The following is a 26,845-nucleotide window of genomic DNA, read 5'->3' on the forward strand; positions in this document are numbered from 1 at the left end:
TCAGGGGAGAAAGTTGTGCATATTTTAATATTCATTTGATGTCAAAATACAGCGGGGGGGGGTCTTCTTTATTGACATTGAAGCCAACATTTATTGACCACTTGCTTTGATCTCCTGCAAAACAAAAACAAAAAGCATTTTTTTAAAAAACAACAACAAAACTTAATATATTGCCTGCATAGAAAACAAGGTGCATATTTGACAGGCAAGCGTGATACTGCTCCTACCCGCCTCCCCCTCAATCTGTCTGCATCTTCGTGAGACAGGAGGTTTTCTTTTCTTTTCCATGACAACTTTGCAAGACTGACAGATACCATTTTCAGATCTTACTTGCTTTTCTTCAGAGGCAACATGTATGCTTTCAACAGTCACTCAGATCTGAAACAGGTAATTCACCCTCATACCTGCCAGAGAGGCCTTTGAAGCCTCAGGCAATGATTTGTGTCAGATTTCAAACACTAAAGCAGGATCAGATCTTGATGGTTGTGACTTGGGACATGATCTTACCAACACGTCTGGGTACGTGGGCATATCGGGGACTCTCTTAATCGCTTGGCTACAATAGCCACTTTTGCTGCCTCCCTTTCTTTTAACTGACCTTGCTCCTCTGTCTTTAGCAGCAACCTGACGGGTCAGCGTTTACCTGAGCAAAGACTTCACTGGCATGGAAATAAAGCTGAAGAGAAAATATTATTTGTGTTAATTTCTTCATTGCAGGCTGCCATTGTGAGTACGGACATTGGGGCCAGAATATGTTGATTGCGGCAATCATAGCAACCAGCAGTGCTATTTTTCTATTATTTTTTATAAAAAAAACAGGTGCCAGAACTCACCATGAAGACCTCCCTTGTTGTCTTAGAATAGCAATGGTGCCCACCTCAAAGGTGCTGGAACTGAGTTCCGGCTGGGGAAAAAGCCCCAGTAACCGCCTAACCACACAATCACTCAGTTCCCTTCAGGTACTGGTCCCAGGGCCAGTTTCTGAGGGAAACAGGGTAGGTCCACGGTAGGAGGTCGTGTGGTGGGGCAGCAACCCTCACGTCATCTCCTGACAGTGGAGTTGTTGCTGCTTCCCCAGGGAGTTAGGGGACTGCACCTCAACACCTACCCTTCTCAATTAGCAAAGACTTGCATCTGTTCCCTAAAAGTCAGAGGGTGGATCACTGGGGAAGCTGAGCTACAGGAGAGATCTCGAGGGAAAGAATCTTATCATTGCTGCCGGAACAGGAAAAACCAGGAAGACGGGACGCATGAGCCACATCAACGGAAAGGAATCCTAGCATTGCTGCTTGGTGTGAGATGTGCAAGGAAGAAATGTCAACAGAAGAAGGGGAAAATTGGTATGGGGTGATCCTTGTTTCAAGCATGAGTTTGACACTCTTCCTCTCAGCTGTGCAGGGCAAGGAAGGCACTTCTGCGATCCTTCCTTTAGGACAGGGATGGGGAATCTGTGGTCCTCCAAATATTGATGGAGTACAGTACATCTCCCATCATCCCTCGACATTGGCAATATTGGCTGGAGCAGATCAAAGGAGGAGCCCAACAACGTCTGTTTGTTCTCCCTGACATGGTCTTCTTCAAGTTTCCAAGAAGAAGAAGAAGAAGAAGAAGAAGAAGAAGAAGAAGAAGAAGAAGAAGAAGAAGAAGAAGAAGAAGAAGAAGAAGAAGAAGAAGAAGAAGACGCCAGACTGCTTTCCACCCGGTTAATGTGTAGCCTGACTTTAAATAACACTGAAATAACAAAGCCACAAAGGGGAGGGGAGGCATAGTATTTGCCCCACAAAATCACGACTCCCTGCCCCCAGCCCTCTTATGTACCCATTTATATCTATTATCTTCCCAGCCCACCTAGTAGAAAGAGACCTACTGGCCTGATCGTTTAAGCCCTTTGAAGTGCCAGCACGAAGTGGCATCCTCAACCGGTTGCTTTGCCCGCTGTAAGGAAAAGAGGAAAAACACTTGACGGTTACCTAGCAACTGCCAAACACACTCCCAACCTGGAACAGCAATGCAGCCGGTTGCCAGTGCCATGCAGTTTTGCAGGATGCTGTCTGGTTCATCGCCTGCCAGTGTGTAAGGAGTGGTGTTCTGCTCACACGGTGCTCCCTGCAGGCCTTGCCCCCATGAACACAATGGCAAGGCCAGCTTCTTTCAAATGTTCTCTAAGGGCTAAGTGTGCACAAGTCAGGGAGTCTGCAAATTTGTGGTGGCAGGCTCTTCCTCAAATCCGCATGCACTCATGGGAACATCTGTTTGCGAGAGGAACCTGCTCCACGCCGCCACTTTAATGCCCCACCCAAACCGCCCCACCATCACGTGTATTCCGTTAACTCAAATATAGAGTCTGAAAAGGGATTTCCCCTAATGCAGAAGATCTCAAGGTGCAGCAAAGCACTCTGGGACAAAGCAGCAATAGTTAGAAAATGCAGTTATCATGGCAAGGCTCATGAGCCTTTCCACAAAATCAGAAACTGTGAGGGCTGGCGTATAGAGGGAGAGCAGGATCGCATGTACTGTATAATCAGCACCTGCAGGCTTTACATGCCTCAGGTCTCTGTGCATCCAGTGGAAGCTTCCCTTCCAGGGCTAAAAGAACCCCGCTCCCTTTATGAGGAGGCTGTTTTCATTGGAACAGCGGCAAAGAAGGAAAAGGACTAAAAACTCACACAACACAGTCCTGAGACAGGAGTAAACCTTAATACATTTTTTTAAAAAAACCCAACCCAGAACACAACTTCAAGTGATGTAGTTAGCATTGTGTCTAGGGAGGGGCCCAGTGAGAGGTGGTCAGGCCGCATGGGTCCTCCCCACAGCACCAGTTTTAGGGCAAAGCAGGCAATTGCCCCGCACGGCACTGAGCCAAGGGGCTGCAAAATTGAGAAGATCCATCATAGAGAAGATCCATTTGGGGGCACCAAGTTTTGACCTCGCTCAGTGCACCATATGACCAAAGATTACCAAAGTCTTCCCTGCCTCCCATTTTTATAGCACAGAACAGCATTTGCATTGAAAGCGGTGGTTTAATTTTTCAAGGCATACTTCAGCTATTCTCATTGCATCTTAGCACACACTTTGGAAATCCTTGCTCTAACTTCTGTGTTCCTCTGCGTATTTTCCTTAGAAGACGTTCTGCTCAACAGAAAAGGGGCTGGCTGCCGTTTAAGCCCGTTTGGAATCCCTGCATCAGGCACCAGCTTTTGTTTATAAAATAGGGGCAATATTCAGTAAGAACATTTGTGTCAACCATAGATAATTGCATTTGGCACATGGAAGACGCCAGACAGTATACACTGGTGATGATATGCAATTATAGGGGATGGAATTCTTTGTGCATCTGGTGAGGAAGTTTTCTAATGTGCAGAAATTTTGACGGAGGTTGTTTGACTGAAGGCTGTTTGCAATCCAATGTGACATTCACATCAGTATGTATTCCTACTGTAGTACATAAATATGCACTCCAACAAGAACACATACAGATGTGAGTAAAGGGACCGAACATTTGGAATGTTCCCTTGATTTTTCTAGGAATAGTGGTTGTTGTCTTTCAGGCTTTGTTTACTTTGCCAATGGCATGTCATGAGTTCTCACAACAAAGGTTTTACTTATAACCAGACCCAATAAAGTGCACCAGTGGTGTACTAATTTATTCAAGAGCTCTGGGCTTATCCTGCTTTCTTCAGTGCCTTACCCACTAGCTTCTCTTGTACCTCTCTGTACCCATCAGAATGACCTTCATTTTTTCAAAATCTGGATCAAGTTATTAAACTTACCCAACTCCACAATCTGAAGTAGGTGTTAAGGAAAAGATACAATCATCAGAAGCAAATTCATCAGAGAGCTCCTAAGATTAGATAAACAAATTATACACTGGCCATTGATTAGGGTTGCCATATATCCAGAATTTCCTGGACATGTTCGGTATTCAAATGGTGAAGTTAACACCCAGGGGGAAATTGGCAAAATGTTTAGGTTTTTACCAACAATTTTCGTGTTTAAGTACAGTGGTACCTCGGTTTAAGTTAAGTCTGTACTTAACTTGAAGCGTACTTAACCTGAAGCAAACTTTCCCATTGAAAGTAATGGAAAGTGGATTAATCCGTTCCAGATGGGTCCGCGGAGTACTTAAACTGAAAGTACTCAAACCGAAGCATACTTAAACCAAGGTATGACTGTATCACTCTTTGCCTCTTGTGGGTGAATTCCAAAAAGCTCAACAACTTTTGGGTCTGGATTTTTACTTCTTGAATTATGGCAACCCCTACCATTGGTAGCAACAATCAAGATTCAGAAATGTAAAAGAGAATGACTTGCCAGATACCTTTAAGGGTTCCAATGCAAAAACAATGTCAAAACCCAGACAATGTGACTGGAGTTATTCAACCCATCCGTGTCTTGTCTTGTGAGCACCATCTTGCTTCTGGATCCTATACCTTCCTGGAACTTTGCACCAGGCCACTGAGAGCCACTGCTACAGGCAATATAGTCACCATTTCCTGGCTCCAAGATCTGTGGGTGTGACAGACATCATTCTGATGCAAGAATTCATCCTGATGCAATAATGCAATTCCCCATGGAAACAAAGCATTCATGCCTACAACTGGTTCCATGGTCTGGAAGTAGGCAGACATCTGTTGCCTGACATTGAAACCAGAACATTCAGAATTATTTAGGCAGCTTGGCACAAGAATATTCAAAAGAAGTTTCATCAGTTTGTCCCAGCTCTTGAACCAATCTGGATGCTGTCTGAGAGTTGAAAACAAACAGATAAAGAAAACCAGCTGCACATTGAACATGATGGTAAACCAGAGGTTTTTCTGTCAACTGGCTTACACCAATAAAATTTCGGCGTAGAGATTATTTATGTTCGCTTGGGGAAGATAATCCAGTCCAATGCCTTTGTTCATTATGGGCCTGCCTTGAGGTGGGAAATCCCCGTTCGCTGATGCCTGAAGAGAAAGTGTTATTCAAGCCATGGAAAAAGTCAGTGGGTGTGCCGCCCATCTGTAAAAAAAGCCCAGTTCCAGCTACGTTGCTTGTTTAATGGAGATCCTTAAAATTAACAGCAGGGTAAGCCCACTTGACAAGGCACTAACTAGTTGTTCTTAAAACATTTTAGCCTGTTGTGTTTTTGTGTTGATTAGCATGTGGGGAGCCGACGTAAATCCCTTGAACCCTAAAGTTAAGTCTCTTGCCTCAGAAAACCTTACGGCTTCGGAGTTTATTTTCATACACAAACGTTTAAAACAATTAACTCATTCATGGGAGAGGACTTTAAACTGAGCTCATCTGAGTTAAAATAAAATAAAATACAAGAGTGTTATTCATGAGTGAGCTTGTTTTCCCTCCAAATCGTGGGTTGCTTGAAACCAAAAGCTGAAGGAAAACATTGCTCTTAAACTTAATATTCTACTAGCCAGTGGAAGTGGGTGCAATGCCACCAGATTTATCTTTCCCTGTCATTTCAAATGCACGCCTCGCCCAGCCTATGCAACCCTCCCTGCGATTTCCATCCTGCTCTTTATTTATTTTTAAAATGTAAAGCCAGGTTTGTTTGTTTAGACAGGTAGCTTTCTGCCCTGCTCAAAATTATTATTATTTTTCTGGTGTATTGGGATTTGACGGGGATGAAGAAAAACACCAGCCATTTCTTCCCGTTGTCCTTACCTCATCTTCAGGAGAATGTTTGCAGCTGTCTCTAGCACCATTTGAGGCAGTAATTCATCTCCAGATGCAGGCTAAGGCCTAAAAACTTGCTGACACAGACACTTGCAGTTGCTGATACCTTGACTTCTAGACAGGCATGTTTAATTTGTACAATGGCCTCAACTTCAGACCGCTATTCCCTTCTAGAAAACCCCCAACGCAAATTCATTGCAGGGTAGACTTTACAATCAGGGGCAAGAACAAACAGTAACACTCCAAAGTCCCTGCCCTGGGTTTTTCTTTTCTCTTTTCTAGGTAGCCAAGTTAAAAACTGAGGTAGAAATGATTCATGAATTAACAAAGAGTTGACAGGGAGGGTACTAGGACTTGAACCAATGACTTCAAGTTACAATAAGAGCTGTTTGACAGTGGAACAGTCTCCTTCGGGAGGTTGTGGACCTTCCCCGGAGGTTTTTAAGCAGAGGTTGGATGGCCACCTGTCATGGATGCTTTAGCTGAGATTCCCGCATTGCAGGGGGTTGGACTAGACTGCAGACATCCCCAAACTTCGGCCCTCCAGATGTTTTGGGCTACAATTCCCATCATCCCTGACCACTGTTCCTCTTAGCTAGGGATCATGGGAGTTGTAGGCCAAAACATCTGGAGGGCCGCAGTTTGGGGATGCCTGGACTAGAGGATCATTATTTGGTATCCCTTCCAACTCTACAATTCTATGATTCTATTATTCTATGACCTGAGACATTTTGCTGCCTGAAGCAGAATCCAAATGACACCTCCATGCTGCTATGGTCAACACTTTCAAAAGTCTTGCTACCCCATTCCGATACCAATTCTTGCTTTCGTCTATCCCTCTCTACCATCCCCACTAATGATGCTGCCTGAAGCAGGTCGAGTCACTTGGCTGTGTTCAGTGCCGGATTTACATATAAACTAAACAAGCTATAGCCTAGGGGCCCCACTTTTTGGGGGCCCCAAAAAAATTCAAAGGAAAAAAACAACTGGATGTACATTTCCAAACTATAAGATAAAAAACAAATTACTCTGATAAAATACATGTTTTGTTATGTGCAAATGGCTTTAGATACCTATTAGGTCCATAAATTACCATATAGCATATATTCAACACAAAAAACAGTGGCAATTTGTTGTTGACAAAGGACAGCTGGACATATAAAGGGCCCCATTACCTTTGTAGCATCAAACCTAAATCCGGCCCTAGGAGTTATATATTTATACATATGTATTTATGTGAGGGAAATGGTGTTTCTATCATACCTTCATCACAGAAGATCTCAGGGCACCAAACAGCATTATAAAACACAATAAAAAGTATCCAAGAACATTCCATTAGAACAGTGGAATTAATTCTAGTTACAGGTAGGTAGCCGTGTTGGTCTGCTGTCGAAACAAAATAAAAACAAAATAGAAAAATTTCTTCTAGTAGCATGTGGACTTATACCAGTAGTCTTATGGTGAGAGAAAGATATTCAGCTGGTGCCAAATATCAGGAAGATTAGCAACATCTTGCAAGGGTTCCCCAAGTGTGCAGCCAACCTTCTTACCAAGGAGGAAGATACCAGTTTGTGTTGGTGGCAAGGAAAAAAATAGGTATAAAAGGAGAATTCCTGGATGCCAAGATCCAAGTTTGAAGCAGGTAGTCTTTGGTGAGAGAACCCCAGCAGGTATTTGAAATCACAAAACATGCAGCAAAGCATGGGCACATAGGCTGTTAGACCTTAAAAATATGTCTTTCCAAGCGAGTTCCAAAATAGTGCCCTCTTCCCCCGCATAGGAAAAGACCACTAGTATAGTAAGTTTAAAACGGTTTACTTACAAAGCCTTAAAAAGTCAGGTTCATGTGCTTTTCCATACATCAATCAGAAAAGCCACACAGGCAGTAAAACTGGGTTTAGTTCCAAAGTGGTGAAAATTTCCAAATTTTTGTTATAGGAACTCAAGAGAGGCTTGTTAGAGCCATGTGGTCTGAGCAGCAGCAGCAACCAGCTCAGACCTCATATGTGGAGCTTCTCAGATAGACGGAGGTACAACAAGAGGCTTGATTACCTCCCTCCCAAGGTGAGGGGGGTGACCTAGCTAAGCATGGCAGGACAGTTTACTCTATGGCATTAACCCCTTTGTGGATTAATTAGACTTAAGCGTGTTGACTACAGTATATGAGGCTGGTTATCCCGCAGTTTGTTCCCTCCAAAGCAGTGTGTGTGTGTTGACTAGACACACTTAGGCTATTAAGACATGACTTTGTAAGCCACCTGTTGCACATGACACATGCCTCTTAAAGAGAGGGGCCACTTTATAGTACACTATGTAAAGCAGCTATAGGTAAGCAGGCTGACATCATATTGGTCATAATACAATCAGTGTTCCATCTGCCTGCCTACCTACCTATTCCTGCAGCACCTCTGCTTTTCTGAAGAGAATGGAGCAAAACATGAGCCTGTGTAAGGAAAGTGGAAACCCATCAGCAAAGGATGTTTCCAAACATAAATGCATAGCTGCCAAGTTATCCCTTTTTTAAAGGGATTTTCCCTCATGCTGAATAGGCTTCCTCGCGAGAAAAGGGAAAACTTGGCAGCTATGTAAATGTGAACAAGCTGGTTGGAGAGACCCTGGTGTATGGTGTATCCTTTTAATGACTAGCTGTATCTCACTGCTTTTACTTTGACTTTATTTTTATTTTTTTAAGGGAAAGTGGCAGGAATAGCTGAAAACATACTTGCCCACTATCCCTACGACCACCTAAGGGCTATGAACATCTGGAACAATCTGAAGCAGAGGAAAAGTGGGTGCATGCTAATGTTTTTCAGTGATGTATTCCACTTTTTATTACTATGGAACTTTTGAGACCGGAATGTGTTCCTTCACAAACAGCGGTTGCTATATTGGAAATGGGTCACATTATTTGAGATCTGGAATGATTTGTGTAATGCTAATCCAAGGGGGTTTAAACTTACTAAGTGTTCTTGGCAATGCATAAGAACCTATGAGCCATCATCTGATCTGGGATTTCTCTTTTCTCTTTTTGGGTGTGTGGGGGGAGTTAAGAAGAGGCAGTTTTGCACCTATGGAATGCTTGGAGATTATTCCCCTGCACAGAACCGTGTTGTCAGCCACAGATCTCTTTCCAATTTCCACGCTTCAATCCTGTCTATGTTTGCCATCACATTGGCTGAGTATTTAATCTCTTTGCTCTCCAGAAAACAGCTCTTTGTCTCTGTCTGTACCGTACAACGGACGCAAGGAGCAGGATTGGAGATGACAAAAAAGACCCTTATGAAGAGCATGGGTAGGACAGTACAGAAATAGGGCCCTTCTTTTTTCCAATGATATTTTATTCAGTTTCAACATTAATAACATATACAGTCAAAAAACACAATTTCGTCTTTTCTCTCTTTTTTTGTCGATTTCCCACCCCTTTTCCCATGGAGTTGTTGTTTCTCTTCTTCTGATACACCCTGCCTTCTACCTACCAAATAGTAACAATATTATAATCTAATTACTTCTAGTTACAGGTAAGTAGCCGTGTTGGTCTGAGTCGAAGCAAAATAAAAAAATTCCTTCAGTAGCACCTTAAAGACCAACTAAGTTTTTATTTTGGTATGAGCTTTCGTGTGCATGCACACTTCTTCTAGTGTGGTCTTTAAGGTGCTACTGAAGCTTCTAGTTGGTCTTTAAGGTGCTACTGAAGCTAATTACTTCTGTTCCTTATAGCTCAAATCTTGCTTGCGAGTTCATCATATTATTTCTTGAATAGTCCAAAAAGGCATCCGTTCTTCCATAAAACACTCATTCTCTTGAAACACTCATTCTCTTAATTTTGTTGTTAATTAACCCCCCCCAAAAGGTCCCTTCTGATACCTGGCTTCCAAGCCATCCAGGGCTTTGTATGCCAGAATTGAAACCTTGAATTGGGCTTAGTAGCAAATAGGCAGCCAGTGGAAATCATGTGGTCTCCAACAGCCAAGACAGTCTATATACCCTGGCAGCAATATTTTGTTCTAGCTGCCATATCTCAGCTGTATTCAAGGGCAGCCCTATGCAGAATGCATTGCAGTAGGATAATCAGGAGATGACTAAATGATGGGTTACTGTGGCTGGGTTATCGCTATCCAAGAATAGCCATAGCTGGTGATGCAGCTGGAGTTGGAAATAGTCGCTCTGTGGCAATTGGTGGCACATGGGCTTCTAGGGACAGAGTAGAAGCAAGAAGCCTGCCCAGCCTGCAAACCTCATTCTTCCGGGGGAATGCCATCCTATCCCATCCAGGACTAACCAATTCATGAACCCAGAATGGCCACAGGATAACAGCCAGAGTGTCATAACGAAATTGAGCTATGCACATGCAACAGTGAATGCATCCCTTTATTTTAAAACACATAGACCTCCCATTCATAAATAGTTTGACAGGGATAAGGCTGGCTAGAAGGCTTTCCCCTGATATACTGGGTTTTTTTATGTAGAAGATTTTTCTCTATATAGGGAATATTCAAACACAAACTCCTATATTTGCAGCCTGTTATGCTATAATCCACCAAGAGGCAATTTAAAACTGCTCTAAGAGGGTACACTTTCACTAACAAGAAATGTGGGAGAGAGACACGAATATAAAAGCCTTTTTTAATTTTAATAGAATATATTTTTGCCAATAATGTGAGGTCAATCTGTAATGGGACACTATTGAATAAAGCAGGCAGGCATAAAGATTTGACTATCAGTCTTAATGATGGCACATTGTCAGCTTCAGAAGCCATAATGTACTCTGGCCTTTCTCTCTCTGCTTTAATGCAAACGTTCATTCATATCAGCTCGCCGTGTCAAACTACACAGCAATTTAGTCCCTTACTTCATGGGTACACTATTGAACAGAACTGACTTGCCAGACCAGAAAATGAATGTTTTATTTATTTACGTTGTAGATTTATGCACTGCTCTTTAGTATAAATATTTCCAGAGTGGTCCTTCCAGTGCAGTATTATGTTTCCAACAGTAGCCAGACGAATGTCTTTCGCAGCCTACAAAGAGAGCATCATAATGTAATCATCACCTCTTTCTTGTTTATTATTTCTGCCCCATAATACTGGCAGCTAGCACAACCAGACATCGTCCTCTGCCCCAGCTGCAACAAAACATGTCTCTCCCATATCGGTCTCTACAGCCACTGCAAGTGCTGTAATCTTCCAACAGTTTGACTTTACCCCCCAAAATGCACTCTTCCATTGTCTCCCAAGATAGAGGAATGCCAAACCAAACATATTACCTTAGTTCACAAAGGCTCCATTTAGCTACGATGGCAAATAAGTGATAACACTACAGATAGGGAATCGTAGAATTGAGAACTGAGATTCCTACATTGCAGAGGGTCATCTAGTCCAACCGCCTGCAATGCAGGAATCTCAGCTAAAGCATCCATGACAGATGACCATCCAACCTCTGCTTTAAAAAAATCCCAAGAAAGGAGATTCCATCAGTGTCAAATGGCTCTTACCATCAGAAAATTCTACTTGATGTTTAGTGAGTTGTGGACAGTCAAGTTGCCAGCTGTATTTGTTTGTTCCTGTGCCTTTAACAGCAGCCAGAAACAAATAAATTAAGAGGGTGAACATTTTCCTGGCATGGAGATAAAGGAATGAGGAAAGGAAATACCACAATTTCTGAGAGTTTGCCAGTTGGGATAAGATGCCCCTAACCTCTCCACTTCCTTCTGGAGCCAATGCTCTTATCTCCTGCTACAGTTGTATGATAACTCTTTGTGGTGTCTGAATTTCGTTCAGCCCTATCAGAAATTCCAGGAGTCCAACCTGCAGTGTGAAGGAATATTACAAATTGTTTTGATTCCGAAATCTTATCTGTGTAGTTGAGTTTTTCTAGTTTGATTACTGTTTGTCTGTTCTCTTCAAAGAATTCCGTGAGATAATAAACAATAACAACATAAAGAAAAAATGACAATTTGCTTCTATCTTTAATCATTCAAAAGATCACCCCGTGTTTTGCAGCCAGTGCCATCTTTAATAATATATTTGTTTCATCAAAGGTTCAGAGATCTTTTTTTACATTGCTGGCAAGAGCGTGCATTAATAGTTATTAATGAATTTATGAACATGCTTGCTAAATGCCATTGTGTTCACACAGGAATTTAAAAGCACAAGTATGAAGTGGTGCTGAGTTGCCCAAGAACTTCCATTCAATTCTCAATTGGTCGTGTATTAATTTAGCAACCTGATATGCATCCTCAGAGCTCAGCTCCAAACACTATTGAAGAAGCACTGTCAGCCACATGGAAAGTAGTGCTTCTTGAAATGTTTAAATGGCAGAGGTGGCTCCCCTGGTCTGATGTGCAAGAGACGGCTTGATGCATATGAGGTTGCTAAATGAAATGCACTTCCAATTAAGAATTAACTGCAAGGATTTTGACAATCCAATGCCTCTTTATAGTGTTTTAAATTCCTCTGCAAGCTGGATGATTCACATGCTCACTGGAGAGGCAAGTTCCTCAGCACATAAGGAGGGCACCACTCAGTAATGCTTACAAAAATGCTTGGCAGAGAACCCAGAGCATGGAAGAGCCCATAGCTCAATGGGGTACACATGCACAAAACCCCCAGATTCAGTCCCAGACAAGAGAGATGAGATGTCTGCCTCTTACAACCTGATGCAAAAGGGAAAGAGTCAGAACCAGGGATCACTCAACTATTTGGGATTCTGGGCTGGCAACACTGCTTGAAGAACCAATATAGCTGCAAAGCAGGACAACAAAGAAACTATTTGTAGTCATTGTTTTTCTTTAAAAAAATAAATCTGGCTGTTAGCGGAAATGGTAAAGCTCGCTAATTATATAAGAATAAGTGATGGGCTACAAGATGATACATTAGTTGAAAAACAGATCATATTTATTCCAGTATTGGACCAACACACATAATGAGTCAGTGCAACCATTATTTTGTTTTCTTTTCATTATGTGATCATTACTGTAATTACGTTTTGTTTTCTTCCCGCAAAGGAAATATCAATTCAAGCCAGCTATTTAAATATTCTATATGAAAGTATGTGAAAGACTGCATGAAAAGAATCGTCTGAAGAAAAATTAAAAAGAAAGTCAACAAGCCTTCCTCTTAGGCCCTTAACTTATCATTACAAATTAACAATTCTGGTTTCCAGTATCTCCAGCTGATGCATGTATTTTCATTTCATGAGTTAATTTCAGGAAAGTTTAAACTATGCTATATTAATAGAAAAATCTCCTGGCTTTCCCTATACCCTTGCTGCTTTTCTTTACTATGAGATTTTGTCCCTCCACAAATTGTATGTTGGGATAGTTGCTCCTTTTCAAACCTTAGCAATTACAACCTTTGCTGCCAACAAATGTGTTCAAGTTTGTGGACTGTTGTTGTCTTTCTCCTAGTTCTGCAGCTTTGTGCTTAGCTTTGAGCACTCTGACATCAGAGCAGGAAAAGCAATTCATAAAATTGCATAAATCCATAAATTGAGAGAGCAATGTGATTAAGCTCCCCAGCGTGTAAAGGAGCCGACACAACCCAGAGCAAGATACTTTCTTTTCATGTGGCTTTCTGAGTGTCCCAGAAACAAACAAACATAAAAGCATCCAACACCTCCCTCGAGATGATGGAATTATTTGTTGCATATTACCGGGGTCAGAAATTTCAGGCATCACATTTCAGGCAGTCATATTTGATATGTCCAGCCTTATAGTCATATTGTGTAGGGCTCTGCCTTTTCTTAAAACATACAGACGGGAAACAAATAAAACCCTGCTTCGTACTGAAAATGCTGTTTTTGCCTGATGGCAAAAAATGCATGTAGCCGCAGCTGTCTAAAATTAATTCCAATGTCTCCCCAAACACATACACAGGCTTCTGGCTGCTTCCTCTCCGAGTAGCAAACAAGCTTCTATTTTGTCCTCCACTCTAATCACGATAGGGGGCTTCTTCAATGATTACATTGTTTTGGTGTGGTCAAAAGGTGAATACAAATGTTCGGTTTTTGGAAGGCGTATTGCTCATTGGGGATCAGAACTCATCATCCATATCAGAAACAGTAGTAAAACTGGAGGCCATCTGGCCGATTTACCTGTTAATGCAGAAGCAGCGGTCCCAGGGCCAGCTGGAGCAGACTTGCCAATGTTTCAGAAGTCCCCAATGCTGAGATTAATGGCCAGATGTTTCTAAAAACTCAGCCTCGCCAGTCTCCACTTTGTTGCTCCCACACCTTTTGTCAGAGTTATGCTTGCTTCTGAGTGTTAAGGATCATCTCATCACAGCCTCAACTCTCTCGCCGAGACCATGCTCGGTATTATTTTCCCCACTGAATGAAATTGGTGTTTTTTGTTTTTGTTTTTGTTTTGCATTTGTAAGGGGATCCTGGGCTGCATCAAGGAAATAGAAATGGACCAGATAGTTTCTAAGTGGGACTATGCTCAGGTTCTTGCTATCAACCCACCAGATTTTAGTCTGAAAATGGACTGGGTGGGGGGCGTCACTGAGACGAAATATAGGGAATAATGGAATTCACTTGAAGAATGGGCATCAAGATCAGACTGCTGATGGTGCAAAGTAGGACTGGAAAGGGGGGAATGATCACACAATTGAATTATGGTGAAGGGAGGACTTTCCAGCAAAAAATCAAAACTGGAGAATAATCAGTGTTGTTCATTTTGCATAGCACCATGAGACTGGTATACAATTTTGCTCAAATGACTGGGCTAAGCAACAGGAAAAGTGGAATATGAGTCAAACACACACACTACGTCCCTGTCCCCCGCCCCCCTGGAATATTTCTTTCTTAGGAAGCTGCAAGAGGCTGCACATTCAACGGGGATCATTCCCAAAGGCTCAAAAACACATTTAGAGCTCTAAAAAATGGTTGGTGGAGCAGGTGCAGCTGCACCTCCAGGTTATGAAGCCCCAGTGACTATAATGGGACTTTTGTTAGCACAGAAATGTGTGTTTCACAGCCCAAGGGAAGCTGCTCTTTATCCTACACTTGCTAACTTGGGTCCTGTTTTCAATCCTTCTGATGGCAGTGGGAGCTTTGTCTGGCATCAATGAAACAGAGATTGGCTCTTTGGCTGCCTCTGTATTTATAGCAGCAGCTGCCACCAAATCTAAAAACAGCCATTGCCGAGAAAACAATGGGCCCAGAGAATGGTCTGAAGGCATCTGAAGTAGCTCTCCAGCAAAAGCCAAGCAGACCTGGCCCTGCAAGCCACCCAAGAACTACACGCAAGCAACAGATTGCTGTGGCATCTTAAAGCTGGTGTAGCCCCCCAGATGTTGCTGGACTACAGTCCCCATCATCCATGATCCCTGCCGTTGCTGGCTGAGGATGATGGGAACTGTATTGCAACAACTTCGGGGGGGGGGGGGCACAATGCTGGCTACCTCTGCCATAAAGACAAAGAGTTGGATCTAGACATAGACAGTTGAACATAGGTCTCATTGAAATTAGTAGAATGACTTAAGTAGCATGGATTTCAATGGGAATAAAGCTGAACTAACTTAGTCTGGATCTAACCCTAAACATTTAATTGTGGCATAAGCATTCAGAAACTTCTTAAGTTGCATGAAGTATTGCTCCAAATACTGAGGTTGTCCTCATTTGCCGTGGGCATTGGAATAATTTGCTTGACACACACATAATTTAACACAGGAAATGCCCTTATACAGTTCATCTAGCTCAGAATTGTTTGCTGGCATCAAGACTCCAGGATTTCTTTCCCAACCCAAGATGGAGATGCCAAGGATTGAACCTGTGTCCTTTGACATGCAGAGCTCTGAGAGCTGGCTCTTACCAAAAAACAATGATCACTTGAAATGTCTGAAATGGGATTTTAGATTGCCGCTTTGAAAGATATGGCCCACTGCTATTTTTCTAGAAAAAGAGGTGTTGGAACTCACTATGAACGCCTCCCTTGTTCTCTTATAATGGCAATGGCGCCCACCTGAGAGGTGCCGGAACTGAGTTCCAGCGAGTTCCAGCTGGAAAAAAGCCCTGCACATAAGCATAAATAGTTACACCACTTAGTACAAGTTAAATAGCTACGTTTTGGTGCAGAATATGCCTCGATTATTAGAAAAGTCTAAAAGGGGGCATTTGTACATCTGCCCCTCAAAACAAGTTCTGTCAAGTGTAGCCCATATTGACGTTTCAAGTCATGCAGCTGTCGTGTCACACAAACACACACTGACATGACAATGTACACTCATTCGTGAACAGGTCTGAAAATAGGATATCCCTACACCTGACAGTAAAAACATCAGGCATTAAGTCTAATAGCGCAGCCCAGCTCAGAGCAAGCAGAACAACCCATGCTCCTTTCACTGCTTCCTTGGAGAGCGGAGAAGTGAAGGAGTACAAACAGCTAAGAGGAAGAACCACCAGTGTCAGGTTGCTTTCAGAATTGGCAATGCCCCCCTCCCCCCTCCCCCCTCCTGGGATGTGGGCCTCAGGAGGTGCCTGGCAATGCCGAACCCTGTTGCCCCAGCACCCATCCAATGTGCATGCCACATCGGTCCTGTGGGTGCTGTTTTCTACAAACAGGGCCCTTTTACTGTTGATCTCCGTGTGCTGAACCTCCAGTGCTCTGTCAGCACTTCAGCACAGTTGGGGAAGGTTACCAGGTAACCAGCTGCACACAAAACAACTGCACCTGGCATCTCAGAACAGGAAACCCCTGTCCTTGCAAATTGAAAGCCGGCCTATGAATACAAGCACTGCAGAGAAACACCCTGACCGGAGTGTTTCAGCGTGGATCCAATTAAAGTCAGCTGCTTTTTTTTTTTTAAGAGTGCATTGTAAAGTGACTGTCAAATCATAATGAAAGCATCTGCAGGAAGCTCTGACCAAAAAAATAAAACCCGCCACATTTCCTTCAGCTGTGCAGGGAAAGCTAATTACAGGCAGGTTAGTACTCTGCATATCAAGTGCTTGCTACGGAGGTTGTTCCCAAACAAGGCTGCTAATCTCCTGAGGGGCGTTTGAGCACCATATTTGTTCGTTTAATTCATTCAAAGCATTTTACCCGCATCGTCTGCCTACACAGCACCCATTTTTAGGCATACCTGAGTGAATCTTTAAGTCATTCCCTGTCTGTCAGATTCTTCAGATTCAGCCTTTGGGACAAAACTGTACTCCCCTCCCTCCTGCCCCATTTGCAATGCTTAGCACTGTTGACTCCCAGCATTCCTGATCTTGCAAGGCACTTCGACCTCTGCTTGGTCTTTCTGGTCTCTGGGATCAGGGAAATGGTAGCACAAATCTCGGTTCCTACACCAAAAAGAAGTGTGCCCCAAGGAGAAATAAGATCACTTGTTCTCCCCATCCCACCGCAGCCAAGGAAGACACATCTCTGATAATTATTGACAAAGAAGCACTTACAATAGCTCCCATAGTGCTCTGGACACACACACACACACACACACACACACACACACACACACACACAAACAAACACCACACGTCTAGCCTCTAGGCAGCTGTCCCCAGATTTGTGCCCTGTGGCGCAGTTGCAGCAATGGGGGACCACATTCCCCCGCCAGTTTAATAATAATAATAATAATAATAATAATAATAATAATAATAATAATAATATATTATTTATACCCCGCCCATCTGGCTGGGTTTCCCCAGCCACTCTGGGCGGCTTCCAAGCGAATATTAAAAACAGTACAGCATCACAGTACAGTACAGTTTAAGCTCCACCTACATGAAAGTCATCACTGTTCTTCCCTCTTCAAGCCCCTCCTGGTTCTAGGAGACAACAGTGCAGAGGATGTTGAGGTGTCTACTGTTTCCGTCCCTTTCCTGAGCAGTCTCTTCTTCCTCCACCACATCCCTCATGTCTCCCTCTGTCTTGGACTGCCCTGGTTCCTGCCTTGCAGGTGGCACAAAAACCCATAGGTCGCTGGCCTCCCCTCCTGGGTCACTCTCCTGGTCCCTGCCTCCACCCCACACTCTTCAGAGTCTTGCCAGTTCTTGACAATGCCTCAATTTCTCCAGAGATTGGAAGCAACCAATTATGTGTGAAGCTGCTGACTTGGTCAAACGGAGACAAAGCTCACTGTGGCTTTAAACAGTAGGATCTGCAGAACTTTGGACAGCTCCACAAGTAACACAGACGTTGTTCCAATCGTGGGGAAATCTCATCCAAGCTGTCACTTCCCAATGCAGGTATTTGAATGCACCACATTTTGTTTTGAGAAAGGCCTTGAGTTGACCTTCTGTGGTCTCGGTGGAGGGTCTACATGAGAGCAAGCAGTCTTGGACAACTGGTGTGTTGATTCAGATGTTTTTTTTCTGCAAGGACTGTGACTTACTTGTCCATATTGCATAAAAATCTTGAGCAATTTTTACTGCTTCTCTCTCTGTGGGCTGTGTAGATGTGAGTTCTTATCGAAAGCTAGGCCTCCTCTTTTCAGCATAGCGTTATCTCAAACTTTAGAACCAGCCTAGCATTTGAACTTTGCAGGTGCAGATTGAAATGCATATTCCTTCTCCCTCGTGTATGAGGTGATTTGTTGAAAGGCATGCTCATTAGTACCTGCAGAATTATATTTAGCAATTCTGCCTCGATATACCACAATGGATCTTGAATCCCTTTACTCACTCATTTTTTCAAGCCTACATTGACAAAGCTGTCCTCATGCAATATAAAACTCATGACAGTGTTTAACTTTTTGCTAACAAAGGAATTAATATTTATGACAATGCTCACCAAACTTACATGCCCAAATGTATCTTCCTCATATGACCGCACTTCCCACAGGTCTACTTTTGTGATGTTTTATATTAGCAATTTAGAATAAGGGTTTCCAGTTTCTTTGATGGCCCCTTCAAGAGGAGACATGAATAACTGCTGATCTCCCCCCCCCCCCAAAGATGAACATAAGAACATCATTTGATTGTACAAAAAGGTTGTGAATCAACTTCAATCAGAGCATAAAGGCGAATGTGTCTTTTCAGTTCTCGCAAATTATGCATATTGTTTTCCTGTATTAAAACAAGCTGTAATTTGCCCCTTTGAGAAAATCCCCTTGAAATGGTTTGTCTAAGGGGTTGTGTCTCATATCACAATTTGAAAGCGGAATAGTGCTAGAAATGATGGGCAGAAGAAGGGTTACTTCTTACGTGCAGCTTCCAGAATCCAGATTTTTGAAATCATAGGTATGGCTCTTGCCACAATCAGATAAAGCTATAGTTCTGGGTCACTTGAATTGGTTAAAGTTTTATGAACCTCACCTTAGTATTGGTTTGAACTCTGTGAAATATAGAATTGTCTGCAGTTGACACAAACCGGATTGTAAAAATCTGTGCCTGCAATTCTAGAGACCGAGACCATATAACACCAGTCCTGAAAGACCTACATTGGCTCCCAGTACATTTCTGAGCACAATTCAAAGTGTTGATGCTGACCTTTAAAGCCCTAAATGGAATCAGCCTGAAGGAGCATCTCCACCCCCATTGTTCAGCCCCGACACTGAGGTCCAGCTCCAAAGGCCTTCTGGCGATTCCCTCACTATGAGGTTACAGGGAAACAGGCAGAGGGCCTTCTTGGTAGTGGCGCCCACCTTGTGGAATGCCTCCCATCAGATGTCAAGGAAATAAACAACTATCTGACTCTTAGAACACATCTGAAGGCAACCCTGTATCAAGACATTTTTAACGTCTATCGTTTTACAATTTTTTATGTGCTGTAAGCCGCCCAGAGTGGCTGAGGAAACCCAGCCAGATGGATGGGGTATAAATAATGAAACTGTTGTTGTTGTTGTTGTTGTTGTTGTTGTTGTTGTTGTTGTTGTTGTTGTAGCATATTTATTTCTTCTGTGGCTAATTTAATCCCCAATGATCACAAAGTGGTAGAGCATGTGGGGAAAGTTTACACCCACCAGGATCTGCACTTCGGAAATACTCTGTGAATGCCAACCTCCACCGCTCTCCCCCTCTGTTTGGGAGAGAGATCCCAAAGCACATTGGAGATACCAGCAAATGTGTCTGAGCCAGGCAGGACAGAACTTTGGGGGTTTCTCTTCTCTTTTTCTGCTTTAGCTCCTTCATAATGAGATGAAGTGAACAAAGATGGTGTTTCTTGAACATGTTTCACTGTCTAACATAGCTTTCCAAAATTCCTTCTGAAGCATGGTTATGCTGCTTCCCTTCACGGGATTGTCAGCGTAAGAGCTACAGATTCATTCTGAGATTTGAGAAGGGGAAATAATTTTTCCACTACTTGCTTTGAAAATTGCTTTCTGTTCATTTTAAGCAACGTGCCCAGTATCTCAAAGGTGATTCCCCAAGATATAATCTGCCTGGAATAGATGATATAGATAGATAGATAGATAGATAGATAGATAGATAGATAGATAGATAGTGTTCATGAGTATTCCATCCTTGAACGAAGAGAATGTGATCATTTGGGCTAGGATAAAACATCACACGGTCCCTAGGAATAAGTTAGACTAAAGGAAGAGATCCCTAAAGGTAGGAATAAGGGATAGGATTCCCAGAGCTAAAATGACGGAAAGGATACACATGCAGTGTAGGTGAAAGACATAGTTGTGTCCTGTATTGCAGGGGGTCGGACTAGATGACCACCTTCCAACTCTACAATTCTGTGCCTCTATGACTATGAAACAGCAGCCTAAGGTGAAGCTCATGGTAAAGAGATGCTTAAAGGAAAATAATAATAATAATAATAATAATAATAATAATAATAATAATAATAATAAATATTTATACCCCTTCCGTCTGGCTGGGTTTCCCTCAGCCACTTTGGGTGGCTCCCAGCAGAATATTAAAAATGGAAAAAAGGAAAGACATGGAACTAATGCAGTTTTGCACAGTGGCTCAAACTGACTATTTATAAGCTGCAAATATCCTGGTATAGGGAAATAATCTTGCAATCCTACTGCTCCTGGGAGGGGTACTCAGTGGGGAAACTTGGTTACTTAGGTGCTAAGCTGGGCTCAGAGTGGATCTGTCCCAGGTCCTGCAAGTATCTGGTCTTTTTCCTGCTACAGTGGAACCTCGGTTTATGACTACCTTCGTTTACGAACGCTTCAGGAAGTGAACGCCGCGGACCCGGAAGTGTTTACATCCGGGTTCCGCGGTGTCGGATGTGCAGAAGCGATCTGCACAGCTCGTGCATGCGCAGAGGCGCTCTATCAGTGCTTCGCGCATGCGCAGAAGCATGCCTTCCGCAAGCGAACGCCTCGGCGAGCGAACGCCTCCGCGGAACGGATTGCGGTCGCAAACCAAGGTACCACTGTATCTGGATCCTGCTGCCCCTTGAACCTGATCATTGCTGTTTACCTACTAACTGGTGCCCGTTGACTCATTGTTCACAGCTTGATCAGTGCTGCCTTGCAAGCTGTCCATCCAAGAAGTGCATGATGGTGACAGACACAGACAGAGGTCCTTAAACACTTATCACTAAAAAGGAAAAGGGGCCCTCCAGAAGATGTTGGATGACAGCTGCCATCATCCCTAACCATTAGATATGGTAGCTGGGGTTGATGGAGTGAGAAGAAGAAGAAGAAGAAGAAGAAGAAGAAGAAGAAGAAGAAGAAGAAGAAGAAGAAGAAGAAGAAGAAGAAGAAGAAGAAGAAGAAGAAGAAGAAGAAGAATTTGTACCCTGCCCATCTGACTGGGTGACTTCCAACATAGATAGAAACATAATAAATCATTAAAGGGCTTCCCTATACAGAGCTGCCTTCATATATCTTCTAATATCACTAACATATAAAGTTACTCATCTCCTTGATATCTGATGAGAGGGTTTTCCACAGAGTGGGTGTTGCTACCAAGAAGGCCCTCTGCCTGGTTCCCTGTAGCTTCAATTCTCACAGTGAGGAAACCGCCAGAAGGCCCTCAGCGCTGGACCTCTGTGTCTGGGCTGAACGATGGGGTTGGGGACACTCCTTCAGCTACACTGGGCCAAGGCCATTTAGGGCTTTAAAGGTCAGCACCAACACTTTGAATTGTGCTCGGAAACGTACTGGGAGCCAATGTAGTTCTTTCAGGCCAGTGTTATATGGTTCCAGTGGCTGCTCCCAGTCACCAGTCTAGCGGTCTAATTCTGGATTAGGTATAGTTTCCGAGTCACCTTCAAAGGTAGCCTCGCATACAGTAGAGCACATTGCAGTAGTCCAAGCAGGAGATAACCAGGCTATGCACCACTCTGGCAAGACAGTGTGTAGGCAGGTAGGGTCTCAGCCAGCATACCAGATGGAGCTGGTAGACAGCTGCCCTGGACACAGAATTAACCTGTGCCTCCATGGACAGCTTTGAGTCCAAAATGCAAAAATACATTTCATAGGTTTCCAGGATACTCCTGGATCCCACCCACCCCCTTCCCATCTTCTGTAACTATCTACAAAGAAAGAGTTCAAATAATTTTGTATGTAGGTATGTATGTATAACAGGAGGACAAAACTGCCTTAATTATAGGGGAAATTATATAGATCCATTAATTATACCGGGAAGAATGTTTAAACTGGCATGTGTACAGTCTCGAAGGAGACGGGACTACAGAGCTAGCCCGATTTCCCCTCTCCCATTATTACATTTCTCTTTAAAGATAATTTGATTTTCCTGAGGTCAGCCATCAGAATGTAATTATTGTGCACCAAACGTGTTCTTCCCAACAGCTTGTTTACTACAGAACACATCCGCTTTCACCGGTACATGAAAACCTGTATTTTGGTTAGGCAAAATTATGCACAATATTTATCACATGATTACTTATGTAGTTATAGAATGCCTGATAATAAAAGAGCCTTGGGGGAAACCCAGATACTAGCACAGCATACTTAATCTGCCTCAAAAATACCTTTATCTGTACAAAATGGGAAGGAAAAGGGAATGCTGGGAGGTAAATTCCAACACCAAATATATTTTCCTGTCTTTTGTGCCAGATAATATTAGTATAAATTTGCTTAACTCTTCCCAAAAAAAAGGAGGGCTATTCTCTGAGATCTTTTACTTCAACTCCCAAAACCATATGCCTTTTTTTTCAGACTTTCACATTACAGAGAATTACGGGGTTAGAAGTGAGCTCCAGAGGGGTTGCAATTTTAAGTATTAGCCTTGAGGTTGAGCTGATTCACACATGCATGCTCATCGTTTGGTGACTTGCATGTGTGAATGGATCCTCACAAATTTAACCCTGGAAGTAAAATCTGCATATCCTTCACATCACAGGCTGTGCTCAGACTAGGGCGGCATGAGATGGGATGCAATCAAACTGACTTATAACCAGAGCCGTCTTTCCCATTGGTCTTAGTGGTTCGACCTCTCAGGGGCGCCCTACTGAGTGGGAGACAATAAAACATTTAATTCACTCACCTGTGATATGCGTACAATCTGAGCAAATAAATCTCCCTGCTCACAGTATGAACAAGTCAAGCTTACCTTCAGGTGTACATTCGCTAGAAAATATGAGGCTACTCTCGTAATAATGTGTGATTTGGTGGGGAATTGCAGCTAGCTCAGGTGTATGCCACTCATGCAAACACTAATACTACAAAATAAAATAGTATCGTTAATTTGCTAGGGTGATGGCTTTCAAACTGGCTTCTATTGAACCCTAGGGGTCTGCAGAAGCTCATTATCTTTAAAGAAAAAAAGGAGGACTCCGCTCCTAAGAGATGGCTGGCCTATAGCCAATGATGACAAAGCCATTGATCCTGCAGACGATCTTGCATTGATCACTGCAAGATCTATGGCTTATTTAAGATGCAAGTGGTTTGCCTTCACGTGATTACTGTCATGTGATGGGAAGAGTGGGAACATCCTTCCTGGCTCGCTCCGCCCCCCCCCATCACATCCCCACCACCAAGTCCCATTGCCTTCCGCTCATTGGAGGAGAAGGTCTGCAGGAGGAAGCCTGCTTCATTCACGAAGCCTCGTCGTACAGTTTAGAACCCTCCAAACAACTAAATGGATTGCTCTTTTATTCTGAAGGCATTTCAATAAATAATATTTTTTTCAGGGGGAGGAGAAATATTACCCTCTCTTCTCCAGATATTTATCATTTATTCCTTAGATGCGGCAAGAACCTTGAAAAATAAAAACCTTCATAGCTGCAGCAAATTCAATAGACTTGTTTTTTTTTACAGTTATTTAGGGCCCTTATGAATGGAGAGGGCACCTTAGGGTACTCACCAGAATCTTCTGCAAATGCAAGACACAAGTTCTGTTGTGGATGTTGTGGATGCAAAGGAAGTTTATAAACCACTCTGTTTCCAAATAAAAATGCCCAGACATTTCCTTCTAGATATGTACTTCACTGTAACCACATCTTCTGAAATGGCTGGTTCTTTTTAAAATCCACATTCCTTGGAAATTTGGCCCGGAATTGCTACATGGAGATTTATTTCTTAGGTGAGGATATGGACAGCTGAAATGTCTGAGAGCTTTTAGATGTTTTCATCTAAAATTGTGCCAATGCGGGAAAGAGTCTAAATCTTCCAAAGGCTGGGATTTATTGCCATAGTATAAAGAGGCTTTCTGTTTCTTCTGCTTCTTCTTTTTTTAAAAAAAGATGACTGCAGTTGTGATGGTTCTAGGTAGGCATTTGTTTTTGCATAGGGTACATCCCTGCTAATCTACTGCAGTCAGAGAATCCTTCTCCTGGAGAACATGGTCTCCTTGAGCTGGGATAGGCAAACTGTGGCCTTCCAAATGTCGCTGAACTACAGCTTTCATTATTCCTGACCACCAGCCATGCTAGCTGGGGATGATAGGAAATTGGATACAACAACATCTGATAGGCTGTGGGTTCCCCAACACTGCCCTTTGGTGCTTGTTTTTTTCTTAGAACTGTATGAATGACATTCGATGTCAGGACACTGCTGCATGGGAAACCACATTCTCATACACACACAGAGGGGGGGGGAGTGAATGGCTCCCCGGAACCAATTGAGTACTTAAACCGAGGTACCACTGTGTGTACACACACACACACACACACACACACACACACACACACACACACACACTATAGGGTATATACACTCCAGTTCTGAAGAGGAAGATCACCCATTTCAAAGGAAAATGTGGTGTGTGTATATGTTTGGGTCTCTCTGTGTTAAGTGGCACTGTCTCTAGGATAAGCTGATTAAAAATGATCCCTGCACACCTACAGTTTTATTAATTGTCCAAGAAATGGAAAACCATATGGGAGCTTTTCAAGAGATGCCACTGAGTGCTGCTGCTCATGGGAAAGAGGAGCATCCCACCAGGATTTAATGGAGAATATCATATTCCACCTGGGCAGAGCTCCAGTGGCATTGCCCTGGACTGGTTCCTGGCCCCACGCAGGCCAGCCCTCTCTGCAGGCAGTCATTGGGCTCCCGTCTAGCTGTAGAAAGCAAAGTCCATTTGGTAGCTATTTGGAAGTCTGTGAAAGGTGAGGGATGGGATGTTTCTATATTTTGAAAGGTTGTATGAGGTATGCAGCAGGGAGTGGAGGAGACAAATTCAAGTGAGGTTGTGTGTTAGCATTTATAAGACTAAGCAAGAGTGTGGGGGTGTTCTGGAGGATTGTCTGCAAGAACATGGGTGTGGGTTTAAATTTCTTAATCATCTTTGTTCTTGTTTTTTATTCATTTCAAACATTTTTATCCTGCTTTTGTCAGGCTCAAGGGGGTTAACATAAAAACAGAATAGTTATAACCCGACGATTCAACAAGAAAACTAAAAACCATTGGATTATTTTTTCATAAAAAATCTTAATTGCAAGAACAAACAAAAAATAGTTTGTTTTATGTTTGTATTAAATTGTTTTACTGAAAACGTTTTCAGCACGTCCTCCATCAAATGATCTCAGGGTTGGGTGCAGCTCCCAAAACAAAACAGCATTGAAATGCATGAATGATCCCACAAAAGCAATAAAATAAGGACAACACAACTTTTCACACCAAAATCTAAAATGATCTACATATAGCTGACTAGAGTTACTAATCCAAACCGACAAAAGCCACATGAACCAACAAATGAGTTTTCAGTTGGTGCCGAAAAATAACGGCGCTTTGGTGCCGGGTACAGCTCAGAAGAGAGCGAGTTCCAGAGACAGGGGGCCACACAGATAAGGCCCTTCCCTGCATAGCTAGACAGTGTATCTCACAACATGGCAGCCCACTCAGAAGAGCCTAAACCCACCCCATTCCTCATAGGTGATATACTTCCCTTACAAAACAAACACACTTGAAGTAGATCCAGCACACAGAGCACACCTGATCAGGGGATTGGACCTAACCTCCTTAATCACTTTGTTAAAAAAATGATATGTGAATAAAACGTAATTTTAATTCTGCTGGCCTCTTTATCCCCCAAGCCCTCTAATTATTACATTGCTTACACCGTGAGCCCTTGTGGGACAGAAATGTGCACATCCAGAAAGTTCCTGTAATCAGCTCTGAGCCTATGAGACCTAGAGCTCTATGAGCCTAATACACAAATAAATGAGTACCCTTGGGACAGATTGGGTTCACGTACAGGTAGCCCGTCTCTACTGTGGTTCGTAGGAAGCGAAGAAAGGGTGGGATTTCTTCCAAGAAATTCTGAACCTTCACACCAAAGTTACTGATTTAGGAGTCATATTTGAGAGATATGAATAAATAGAGTTGCATACATTTCCCACTAAAAAGCACCGCTCTCCAAAAAAAGAGATGCATTCCCCCCACAATATATGCATTTTTTATGTGTTTACATGCAAAATTTGGAGAAGGGCACAGCCTGTTAACTGTGCTCCAATCATCATAGGAGTCTGGCCACTGCAAATTAGGATGGGTTTCCTTTATTTAAGATGTGGACCAAATGAAATTCTCCTCCATCCTTGGCTGGAAGTCTGGAGCCAAGCAATGCTTGAAAGGGGTGGATTAAAGTTTCCGAGTAGGCAATATTGTTGTTTTTCTCATACCTGACTGAGAGAACATTACAGTATTCAGATCTCTAGCCAGATACTTTAAAGCTTGAAGATCCTTCTTTGTTTCATCCCAACATGGAGAATGTTCATTTATTTACTGCTCTCACTTAATTAATAAAAAGTAGTATGTACATGCTTCAGAGCATGATCAATTAGTTTTCAATAGCCACTCCAAATTTCATTTACTTGTTAATCCAAGTTCTGAACACTGATCGCAGTTTCGGC

The 26,845-nt window shown here is 42.8% G+C and overlaps 1 long non-coding RNA gene across 1 annotated transcript; it reads right to left on the bottom strand.

Moving 5' to 3' along the window:
* On the bottom strand, positions 1-24,499 carry LOC148685584 (uncharacterized). Its single transcript, XR_015950148.1, has 4 exons — positions 23,857-24,499; positions 4,319-4,506; positions 1,849-1,935; positions 1-114 (listed from the first exon to the last, which is right to left on the bottom strand). It is a non-coding gene; the product is annotated as an uncharacterized LOC148685584 (long non-coding RNA).
* Positions 24,500-26,845: the final 2,346 nt, after the last annotated feature.

Source organism: Zootoca vivipara, chromosome 5, assembly GCF_965207765.1.
Source record: "Zootoca vivipara chromosome 5, rZooViv2.hap1.1, whole genome shotgun sequence".
NCBI classification, from domain to species: domain Eukaryota; kingdom Metazoa; phylum Chordata; class Lepidosauria; order Squamata; family Lacertidae; genus Zootoca; species Zootoca vivipara.